This window comes from Choloepus didactylus, chromosome 22 (genome assembly GCF_015220235.1).
Source record: "Choloepus didactylus isolate mChoDid1 chromosome 22, mChoDid1.pri, whole genome shotgun sequence".
In the NCBI taxonomy this organism is placed as follows: domain Eukaryota; kingdom Metazoa; phylum Chordata; class Mammalia; order Pilosa; family Megalonychidae; genus Choloepus; species Choloepus didactylus.
This window is the reverse complement of record NC_051328.1, coordinates 14775139-14787956: the sequence shown is the minus strand read 5'-3', so window position 1 is coordinate 14787956 and position 12818 is coordinate 14775139. Positions and strand designations below refer to the sequence as shown.

General features: G+C 40.5%; 1 pseudogene; it reads right to left on the bottom strand.

The window, feature by feature from the left end:
- Positions 1 to 954: 954 nt before the first annotated feature.
- Positions 955 to 3471, bottom strand: LOC119518694 (annotated as a pseudogene).
- Between the last annotated feature and the right edge of the window lie 9347 nt (positions 3472 to 12818).

The window sequence follows — 12818 nt, the reverse complement described above, 5'->3', positions numbered from 1 at the left end:
GCACCCAAACTTGATTATTTCTTAACTCTCTTGAAAATAATAAAGTAAGTGCTAATGAAGAATAATACAATTGTAAATTCTCAGCACAGGTGTTGAATCTCAAATGAAGAGGGATATGGAAGAATAAAGAGAATATCCTGGGGAATTTATACCAATCGGATTCACTGCTTGCATTTGAATACAAATGATAGATTAAATTATTTTCATTTAATAGAAGTATTTTGCAATAATTAGTCATATTTCTAGAAAAATTGTGACTGGTCATGTTTAGTCATTAAGGAGAATTGTAAAATGGTTTAATCTCATCTCTAATTAGCTGTACTATTTTAGTAAGTTTAATAGTGCTAAGCCTGTTTGCTTGTATGAAAAATGAGACCACTGTCAAAAGAATGGAATCAGATCATATCTCTAAAATACCAAGTAGGAGACTTGGAACCTAAAAATGCCCAATGAACCCTTTCTGTGACAACTCACTCAAGGCTAAATTTTGTGTTGCTTTCATAATCTACTCAGTGTGGTGTGGTGTTACAGTCTAGCCCACGTCTTTCCCTTGTACCCCCATCAAAGTCAACTGTGTATTGAGAGACGGTTTCAGTGTTTCAAGGCTGGGTGTCAGGAAAGCAGAGGAAGAGCTGGTTTGGAGAGAAGATGATAAGTTCAATGTGAGATCTTGAATATGAGATGCTCATGGAGAAAGCAAATCAGGCTCCCTCAAACAATTAGAAATATTGTGTGGAGCTCAGCAGAGAGTTTGGGTCTACAGTACAAAGTTGCAATCATGGAAGATGATGACATCTCTAAGAAAGAGAAGAGAAGTAAGAAGACCCAAGAAGACAAGGAAGGGTCTTGTCTTTCCTCGCCTTTGGCCTCAGCTTTCATGGTTCGTACTGCCATTTTATATTTTAACTCTTGCTCAAGAAAACATATTATGTTTTTTTTTGTTGTTGTTATTGGTGGTGTAGAACGTTTATTAATTTTTCCGCAAAACACTCCAAGTTTAAGTCAGTGGGAAATAATTTTAATCGAAGAACTGTACATTTTCTTCCCATGTATCCTGCTTTGTATTAGGAAATGATATTGTGATCCATTTCACTACAAGTAAAATATTACAAAATATTTACAAGAAAATATTTAAAGTAACTCAAACACAAAAGCCAAGATGGGGTAAAATAAACCAGTTCCTCAGAAATCTCTACTCAAGTGTCCATAGCACACAAGAGAGGAGAATAAAAACAAATAAGTAACTGAGATCCCCCTGATCATGCTTCAAAAGAACTGGAGAGGGGAAAGAAATGGGATGGAAATGGTGATATGAAAGGGAATAGATGTTAGCAGCACTGCTTCAATAATCAATCTATTCTGAATGAAACACCCCCTCTTAAATGCAGTAAATTCTGACCAAGGCTAAATTTTAGGATATTCTTTGCACTGAAATTAGAAAATACCCTAACAGTGGAAGTAGCTCTTTCACCTAACCTTAATTAAGAGCCTCTTCCTCCATGAACCACTGATGTGAACAGAAACCTGTTATGGCATCAAAAACTGTCACAGTAGCCCTTCCATCTCCTTCATGAATGCTTCATACACATCATCCTTAGTTTGTACTGAGACAGGAACAGAAGGACCAGACTTGGGGGCTGCTTTGGCAAGAGGCACAGCAGAATCATCCTCTGACTTTCTTTGGGGAGCAGCAGTAGCCCCTTTATTCTCCCGACGTACCCTCAGTGCAGTGGGCACAAATCGAGTAATCTCCACCTTGGGATTAGTGATCTGTGGCTTCGCACTGATGGTTGCTGTGGCTTTCTTCTCAATGGTGGCTGCACTTGTATCATCTGCCTTGGGTCGCTGAATCAAATTGGGTGGGGCACTTAAAACCCCTGGGTTTGGCAAGGGAGCTGGTGGGAAGAGCCCAGGTGGGGCAGGTCCAAGTGGAGGCACCAAAGGTGGGCGCATCATGCCAGGACGAGGTGGAGGGATACCTGGAGGTGCAGGAGGAGGTAGCCTTGGTGGAGGTCCCCGAGGAGGAGGGCCAGGAGGCAGACCTGGAGGTGGACCTGGGGGAGGGCCAGGGGGTCGGCCTGGTGGTGGTCCCGGAGGTAAAAGTCGGGGTAAAGGCCCTCAGAGTCCTGGCATTCCAGGTGGTCTCAGGAACGGGGGAGCTCCTGGAGGTGGCCCAGGAGGCAGGCCTATAGATGGTCCAGGTGGCCATAAAGGTGGTGCAGGTGGTGGTCCAAGAGGAGGTGGTCCTGGCATGGGAGGTGCTTGAATCTGAGAAGGAGGAACAGACTGTGGAGGAGCCTGCTGCTGTGAAGAAGCTGTAGATGTGCCATCAGAAAGAGATTCTTCTTTATGCTGTTTTTGTGATTGCTTTTCTGCTTCAGAATCATCAGAATCATCTTCATCATCATCCTTGGAGAATTCCTCTACTTCTCGTCCCTCCTCTGGGATTTCCTGACCTGCCATTCGAAGCATCATGGCTTGAAGAGGAGTCAGCTCCTTCATGTTCTTCTTTTTTTTCCTTGATTTTCCAGGCATATCTGCAAATCATACACTCAGACCTGACTTTTTTTCTTCAATGTTGTCTCTCTCATTATCATCACGGTGCACAAATTCATCCCCCTCACTTTCTCCATCTGATCTGTCAGTGTCACTGTCATCAGTGCTGTCATCATGTTTATCCTGATCCATGTCTTCAGGATAGCCATCATCCTCACTGGTGCTAGAAACATCATCATCATGACCTCGCTGAGCAAGTTCAGGACTATATAACATATCTTCATCTCGCCTACGAGGAGGAAGATCTAGGGCAAAGCCCACTTTACGGCCATACATCTGCAAGACTTGAGGAGGAGGCGGACCAGGGGGAGGACCAGGAGGTTTTCTGCCAGGGGGCAAACGTGGAACACCATGTCCAAGAAGAGGAAGTATAGATACTGCCCGAGATGGAGGTCCATAGGCTGAAGTCTTTTTAAGGATGGAAGGTGGCTGGGCACCAGGAAGTGGAATGTCCTGGATCAAGATGTTGGAAGGAGCATGAGGCATATCTGGCAAAGGAATACTCTCAACCTCCACGTGCTGAGCATTCTTGACAGCATCAAAATATTGACTAAGTTGAGCCCTCTTCTGTTCATATTCTACTTCTAGCTTTCTCAATTCTTTGTAAATATCTAGATTCTCTTTTTCATAAAGTCGTAGAATACATTCAAAGGTTTCGCGCAGCTTTTTACGTTTGTCTTTCAGCACCTTCTCATTTAACTGGGGCTGTTGCACGGGGTTAAACTCCATTTCATCCAATTTCTCCATGTCCCGGATAATCTGCTTGGGATCCTTCATCTTCAGAACTGCAGCTCGTACCATCATGCGCTGTTTTTTGTTCTTCTTTAATTCTCTCTTCCGGGCTTCCTTTCGGGCCTGATCTGTAGGGTTCATAAATTTTCCACTCTTGGTGGATGATGTAGATCACCGTCCCATGTTTAAAATCTGTATTGTTTATTTGTTCATTAAAAAAAAAAAGCAACACTTCGGCTGAGCTCCCGGGACTGCGAGAAGTGGGATGTAGGAGATTCCTGGCCTCTTTTACTTCGCAGGGGTCTTCAGACAGGTCCCTCAGTCAGCCACTCAGCCACCGCCATCTTGAAACCTCCCATATTATGTTTTAAAAGCATTTCCTGGCAAGTAAAAAGGGTTTCATTACTTTAATGTACTTTAAAAACTAACCTGTGATTGACTAAAGTGTTGTCTTCAATTTTCAGGATATTGGACAGCTTTCTATATGTAGCACATCTTAATAAAATCACTTAAATAATTCAGGGGACTAGCCTACTTGGCTAAGTTCTGACACAGACTTAGTTTACCCCAAATTCCCCTCTGCAACCTGCAGAGAAAAGCCAAGTGCCAAGTGGAATAAGCCAAGAAGCGTGGCACTGTGCAGACCACAGAAGGTGTGAAGTCAGCGGCCTGGGTGTGAATCCTGCACCTTCCACAGTTTTGTGCCACCACAAGTTCAGTTTCCCCATATGTGTGATGTGTACCTTCCTTGTATGAAATACCATGAAAATAAAGCAGTTGGCAGGCTTACAGCAGATACTCAAGTGCTTTCTGCCTCATTTGACAACAATGTAAGTCCCTGGGCTCTGTGTACACAGGCAGAGGGTCAGGGTGAAATTAATGTTCAGAATGCTCAGAATGCCCTCTGGGGAGAGGCCAGAGTGATTTTGGGCCTCTGATCAACTTCACTGAAAACTGTTCTCAAATGTTGCTCCTTCTCTTTGTATAAATACAAGAATAATCCAGAACGACAGCTTGATTGCAGCCAATAAAAATGTGAAACATTTTTTCTAGAATATGAAAGTATTCTTGTTATGGTCTCTGACGGTCTAATAGTGTTACTTGATGGTCTTGAAATGAAAGCAAACCTATTATGGGTTGATAGCATTAACTTTTCACATAACATGATGTTGAGAATATAAACCTGGATTGAACTGGCAACTTTATTTTAAAGGTGCTTTAATTTAAGGATGTAAATGCCTGAAATTTTATTATGCACACCTTTGCTTGCATTTGGCTTTTGTGTTAAATATAAGCAGAAAATAAAAAAGAGATGTCCAAATGGAATGTTGCTGTAAAAACCACAAGATTATAGAAACATTTCAACTTGTGAGAGCTTCCTAACTTCAATAAAGAGATACAATATGACCAATATGGAAACACTTGTTAGAGAAGGTAAAATCTATTAAACAGCAGTACTCTGATCCTAACAATTCAGACTTAATGAAACATTTAGAATATGCTATTACTGATACTGTTCATTTAAATATGCTATTACTGATATTGTTTCATTAGGTATACAATTTCTTGCTCAGTGTTTTCATGCCTAAGTGACCTCTAAATTGGTCTGCTGCAAATCACTGCTAATGGACTCTCGGCAATCTAGACCACTCAACCGTTTACAGAGACCAAATGGCACAGGGAAGAGATTCAGATTTCTCAGGAGACAGAGGAATCCTCAAAACAAAATATTCCTTCTTTCCCTTGCAGTCTCTCTCTTTCTTGCTCTTCCTTTCACCTTTTCCTCCCCCTGCTCTCCTTCCCTTCCCGTCTTCCTGCCTCCCCCTCACTCTTTTGTCTTCTCTCTCAACATCCCCCACCCCCACTTTCACCACACCCACCCCACCTGGAAGTAGGGCTCAGCTGAGTCCTCCAGTGGAGAGGAATGCTTTGCTTTCTAAAACGACAGAGCCCATTGCTCAGAATTGTGATTCGTAGAAATAAGAGAAATGGGATTTCCAAGAATGTTCTATCCCAGCAACGCTCATGTCTCCACGTGAGTATCAGCCTCCATAAGGCGAATGCCACAGTTCATAGTTGAAAGGTGAAAGGCGGCACAGATTCTGAAGTCAGAGAGATGTGTGAGCTCAAACCCAAATCCATCTTTGTGGGGCTTTTGCTTAATATTTGGAAAATGGGACTAATTACAGGGTCTAGTTCATAGATTTTTTTCAGATCAAGTCAAATTACTCATTTATTTAACAAATGTGTATTGTGTGCCTGCTTTGACAAGGCATCACTCAATGGGATGGTGGTAAAACAATGAACAAAACAGAGAAAAGCACTGCCCCTTTGGAGTCTATGGTTTTTGAGAGGAGACGGATGACAACTAGCTCTAGGTGATGATAAATGCAATGAAGATAATGCACATGAAGTGCCTACCACCATGCTTAGAATCTAGTACTGGCTCAGTAAATATTCACTAATTCAGGGTAATTTCCAGGGAAGCTTATCTGGCAGGAAGGAAGTACACATCAGGAGATGAACACAGTACTTACTAACCTTAGCCTGAACTGAAAGCACAGAGGCAACGGCTGCCTGAAGCAAAGAAGACTCAGCCAGCTGCACACAGGGGACACAAGGGAATAGGGTGCATTTTATCTACCCTCTTTGTTGTGTAAAACATGCAGCCATCTGCCCTGTGGCTCCTAAAAAGTGGAAAAAAAAAAAGGCCGTTTGCTCTGCCCAAATAATATACTGTGCAGTAAAGTTATTTTACCTTAACAAGGTCCTTAATAAATATAATAGATATGATCTATTGATTGTTTTTTAATAGAGAAGTTGTGGGTTTACAGGAAAATCATGCATAAAATACAGGGTTCCTATATACCACCTTATTACTAACACCTTGCATTGGTGTGGAATATTTATATAATTCTACTATTAACTATAGTCCATGGTTTAACTTAGGGTTTACTATTTGTGTCACACAGTTCCACGGATTTTTAAAAACATTTTTATTCTAGTAACATACATACAACTTAAAATTTCCCCATTTTAACTACATTCAAATATATAATTCAGTGCTGTTAATTACACTCCCAATGATATGCTCCCATCACCATCCATTACCAAAACATTTCCATCATCTCAAACAGACTCTGTACATTTTAAGCCTTAACTTCTATTCCCTACCACCACTCTATCACCCTGGTAACCTATATTCTAGATTCTAACCCCATGATTTGCTTATTCTAATTATTTCATATCAAGTGAATTCATACAATACTGGTCCTTTGTGTTTGGTTTATTTCACTGAACATGATGTCTTCAAGGTTCATTCATGTTGTCACATGTATCAGAATGTCATTCCTTTCTAGGGCTGAATAATATTCCATTGGGTGTACATACCACATTTTGTTTATCCATTCCTCAGTTGATGGACACTTGGGTTGCTTCCATCTTTTGGTCATTGGGAATAATGTCCCTCTGAACATTGGTGTGCAAATACCGATGTTTCTAGGGAGGGGCGAGGAAGGGCACCAGGAGTCTTTTCCGTGGCTCCTCAAAGCTGCACTTTTTTGACTCAGCCCCTGCTCAGCAAATGCAGCACTTAAACTGTCCTCCACAGTTCGGAGGAAGCATACCGTCTTTAAGTCTACTCTGCTGCCTTTGTTTGGGGAAGGTTGGGACAATGACCATCCTCAGAGCTGGGCCCCCAGTGAACTGAAGTAGCTCATCAAAAGCAACGATCAGCAATCTCCCTATGTCTCATCCCCTATGACCTTGGGGAAGTGGATTTTTACGTCCCTTCCTGGCACCAGAAAGCTATGCCAGGGACCAGACCCCACTGCTACCCCATGAGAGTGGAGGATGGGTGACAGTAACTGCCATGTGGAAAGAGCAATTAATTGGCATTTACCATAATTTACCAGTCTCTTCTTCCTGCTCTTCTCTGGATGCTATACAGTGTTCTACTGGACTCCGGAGTTTTGGAACATTTCCTACCTGTTTAATTGTTGTTCTGGTGGAAGGACTGATTCCTGGAGCTTCCTGCTCTACCAACTTCCCACAATTCCTTCTCCTAATGGTTGGGAATATATTGATTTTTTTGCGGGCAGTTTTTGTGTTTTCCTTGAAGTTTTATGTTTACCATGCCCAAGTAAAGGGGGATTTATTTTGGACCCAGACAAGTTCCATCAAGGAGTCATTTCAAGGTTCCTTTGAAAATAAGTGCATGGCCACGAGATGACCTATGCCATCACATAATTGCACACTAGTTGCAGAAAAGGGGAGCAAAGTCCAGTGAGGCCTGGAAAAGGCTCTAAGTAAGGAAGTAAAAGAGCAGCATGGAGACATAAGAGGGAACAGCAGGGGACAGTGAAACAGGAAAACACCCAATTAAAATACAGAGGCTCATGTGTTTTATAGACCACTTGGCATTTATGCATATGTAATTAAGCAACAAAGCAATGTGAGCCTTGACATTTGGGAGCTTGCCCTGCCTGTCCTTTTACAGGCCACCTCCAGCAACTTCAGAGAATTGACACCAGTAAGTGGGGAGCACTTGCTATCTCTTCCCAGATGTGCACTTAAATTTAATTTGTCTTTGGGACCATCGTCCCTAAGAATAGACGTGTCCGAGCTGTTTTATACAGGATTGGCAATGCCACTGAGTTACTACATGAGAGAAGTCCAATTCATTCCTCCAATTTATGCCTTTTAAAGCCCTGGGCTCACTGGAATCAACCTAATGGGCCATTTATGACACAATTATCCCCATCCGTTTGGACTGCTTCTGCCAGATTTATCAATCCATTTACAGGGCTTAGTATTGTGTAATTTTAGTCCTCCAGAGTAAAGCATGTCATGCCAGTACTGACTGCAGATTGCTTGGGGATAAATAGCATATACATTATTTTATAAATCATATATAAGGGCGTGTGTGTGTATGTGTTTAAGTACTGATCACATATTGCCTTGGGATAGAAACAGGAAATAGTTGCAGTAATTTGCTACAGGCTGGAGATATTTGTAAACCACGATTATAAATTTAACACATGCTGCAGGAGTCAAAGCTTATTTATGCTGATGACTAAAGGGGGCCTTGGGGCAATATTGCTTAAGAGTTATAGGATTTCAAATAACCATGTCTGCCCCCAATGTCATTTTGCAGAGTCTGCAGGCATAATTCCCCTCCTTTACCACCATCATGTTTGCTTGGATAGTCCCCCGAAATGTCACGAATCCTTGCTGTACTGAATACTATCTGTGCTATATTAAGAGAATAAAATTATTTACATCTTGTCCTAGTTTGCTAATGCTGCAGAATGCAAAACACCAGAGATGGATAGGCTTTTATAAAATGGGGGTTTATTTCGCTACACAGTCACAGTCTTAAGGCCACAAAGCATCCAAGGCAACACATCAGCAACCGGGCACCTTCACCGGAGGATGGCCAATGGCGTCCGGAAAACCTCTGTTAGCTAGGAAGGCAGCTGGCATCTGCTCCAAAGCTCCGGCCTCAAAACGGCTTTCTCCCAGGATGTTCCTTTCTAGCAAGCTTGCTTCTCTTCAAAACATCACTCCCAGCTACACTCTCTTTCTTCCCCCCAAGTCAGCTCATTTATATAGCTCCACCGATAAGGGCCCACCCTGAATGGGCGGGGCCACACCTCCATGGGAACATCTCATCAGAATCATTGCCCACAGCTGGGTGGGGCACAGTCCAAGAAAATCCAACCATCACCAAAACGCCTGCCCCACACAAGACCACAAAGTTAATGGCATTTGGGGGACACAATACACTCAAACCGGCACACATCTCATAAGGTTATTCTAAGGATGAAATAAGATTAATTGAAAAAAGTGTCTAGAACTTGGAAAAATATTCAACAACAGATGAACATGTTTGAGGAATGGTAAGAAAGCCAGTACATCTGGAATACAGAGTCCAGAAGAGCACAGGGCAAGAAGTTAGAGAAATACCACAGTTTCCAGAACAGTGACTGACGTACAAGGGGTACCGACTGGGTACTTTGTGGAAGGAATGGAGGAAGAACAGAGAGAGGGAGAACAGAAGGGGAAGTAGATGTTATTGCCACGGGTTCAAAATAGGAAGTGTTGGAGTTTGTACATCTCACTTCTAGGTATACTCCATTTTGTTTCCTCTCATATAAAAAGAGGAAGGATTTGATTTTTTGTTTCCTTGATTGTTTTTGCTTCTAAGGTAATGACAGCCTTGTCATTACACAGACAAAGGTCCCAATTCCATTTCTGCCTTTTCTTATTGGGTGACTTTAGGCAGATTACCTTCTGAATCTGTTTCCTTCTTTAAAATGGGGACAATAATTCCTGCACCAAAGGATCACTGTGGGGATTAAATGAGAGGCCTGGGTAGTATGAAGATCTTCTTTATCCTATACATTCTTCAATATCCCAGTTGGGTCTCACTTATCACAATAGGTAGATCTCTAATTTTGGCAGGGTTTCCATATCCACTAGGGTCATACAATTGAAGTAAACTCGGTAATATTTATTGCCTTATATTCCCTATGTGTATTGAAATCTGATCAGATGCTCCTTCCTTAGTGGACAGACCAGTCCATCTGGAGGTCTTTAGGGAAGTGCTGTTGCCCCACAGCAGGATCCAGGCAAGGAGCGGGGAACAATTCTGTGGAATCCCCACCAGGACTATGGACCTATTTTTTTTTCCAGTCCTCATGTCCCTGCAGAAACCTTGAACTAAGTATTTCCTCCAGCCAACACATCTCAATAATGAAAGTCTACTCTACATTTTGATTATGTCTTTAAAAGGAATTATTTATCTGAAGTAGAAATATTAGCTCTGTTGCATTTTTGTTTTTGGTTTTTTTTTTTTTTTTTGCTTCTTGGTCAGCTATGGTCTAATTTCATTTCTAAGTGTTCACACAATTATGTATCCTGACTGTGTGAAGGAGGCAGTTGGAAGGCATCTATCTGTTTACTTGGGATGGAAGCTTTTGCATGTCTCTAACTGTGCCTGCGAATTACTTGAAGTACTTGGTTAAAAGGCAGATTCACGGGCCCCATTATTCATATGCTGATTCACAATCCAAGAATTTGGGGTCAAAGAAGCTGCATTTCAATACATTTTCCAGGTGACTCCTCTACAGAGTTTAGAGTTCCACTTGTAAGCAATCAATCTGAATAACTCGGGAAGCATTTGGGTAACACACAATTTGGCTGCTTTGCTAAGAGTCCTCAAACCATTGCAAGTACAGCAAGAAGGCCACAAAGTCATCGAGCACTTGCATATCCAGTGTTGTCAGGCACTTGCCATAGAGAAATTCATTTAGTCCTCACAGCAAAGCTGTGAAACTATTTTATTGTCATTTCCATTTTTCAGATGAGATAACTGAGCCTCAGGGAGATTAAGCCAGGAAGGGGTCAGTCCCACAGCTAGGGGGTGGGGGCTAGCAGAATGTAGCTCTGTCCACCTGAAAGCCAATGCTATGGCCCCTGAGTGTCTAACATACCATTTCTAGCAAATCCCCCTACATCATGTCCTTTCCAAATGCCTCCTTGGTCCTTCATTCAATTTATGTTCATCAAACTGAGTTGTTTTCATTAGTTACAAAGTTTTATGACTTGTGTTTCTGGTTATTACTGACAATATGCTTTTCCTACAGTGCCTTGGTAGTTAAATCTACACGTTACTATCTGTCTGGCCTTTTAATAGAATGTACTTATTTGCACAATCAGTTCCCTGTACAGTTGTTTATTTCTTGGCCCAGCTGTACGTTAATTATAATGCCCATGTTTATGTTCTTATGGGTGCTGTTCTACTATCATTTTTTAAATCAGTTATTAAAAATGCTAGATGACATAAAAATTGTTGTTCTTCCTTTTTATGAAAAATCTGCTTGTTTAAAATGCCCAAGTTCTAATTCAAGGACGGAAATTAATTTTGCGGCATGAAGTTGAGGACAATTTATGGAAGCTAACAGAGATAAATAAGATGCAATTTTTTTCTAGATATATGTGATACTATTCTCAGAAGACAACAAACACATTTAAAAACCAAACGAGAAACAAACACTGTCACACAATTCTTGGAATAAAGAGGCTGGTGTATTTAGAGAATTATTGGAGTTTAGCCTTCCAAGTGTGACCTATTTGAGTTCAACCCCTTTGGAGTTATATTATAGATTAACTCTTAGCCATGCGATTTTTTTTTTTCCACTTTTCATAGTCACAATCAGTAACTTCTGTGATTTCAGTTGGGATCTTCTTGGTAGAAGTTAATTGGGAAGATCTGTATTTTGAGAGGAGATTCTCTAGGTCAGACTTGCTTGGCCAGCTCTTGGTATGGTGAGAAGCCCTTTCATTCAGATTAGTAGTGCAAGTCCAGAGCATGTACTAGTGCAAGTCCAGAGCAACTTGGCATGGACAGATTTGAGAGGACCCTCAAGCCATTTGGGGCATTCTGCTGATATTGCTGTCAAGAATAATTTCCTCCAATCTTGTTCTATGACTGCCACCTACAGTGAAAGCACATGCTAAGTGTCATATTCCTGGAGAACTATGCAAAAGAGCCAATTGAAATAGTTTAAGAAAACAATGTACTATAAAATGCATGTGAAAATTACTGAAAAAAATTAAAAGGAAGTAAAATTCACCCATAATCCTAATATTTAAATTTATACATATTAAAGTTCCATCCTTCCACAACAAAATCTCAGCTCCAAGATGTTAATGCAATCTCCCTTGCTTTCCTCATGCTTCCATAAAAATAATATGTGCACAAGAATATACGGATATGTTATTTCATTTTACAAAAGTAAGATCATTTGGTGCACACTGTTATGAAATTTGTTTTTATATTTTCAATTAGCAATATATTATGGTTATATTCTCAGATCAGTATATATTTATATAACTCATGCATTATTTTAACTAATTGTTATTCCATTATTTTGGTTAACAACAATTTAACTATTTCCCTATTGCCATGGGGCATGCAGCTTATTTTCAGTATTCTGTCATTACAAATGCTATGCACAAACACTGAAATTAGACAGATCAGGATTTGAGTCTCAAATCTGTCACTTAGTAGGCATCCACTCTTGGGCAATGTGCTTTTGTTCTGAGTCTCATTTTTACCCCAGATATAAAATGGGGAATATAATAACTTTTTCAGGATTTTTGTGACAATAAAATGATACTATATGCATTAATAAGCAGTATAGAATATGTAACTATTTAATAAATGACATGATTTATAAATCCAACAACTATTTTTAAATACCTTAGATATTTGAATAGTTCAGAGTTTCCTAACTTTAGCCAGTTACATAACACTGTTATGATTTTGTCATATCTGTGAGCTACCTTTACTCTTAATAGTGTATTTCAGGGAAATTATTCAAATTTAAAAAGTGAATTGTTGTAAAGTGGAAACTTTATATTTCTATCATGAAATAATAAATTTGAGTCTATCAAAATTTCATATTATACGTAAATCAAAACTATTAAAATAAATGCATTCTGTATCAGTCAACTTCCAGTCA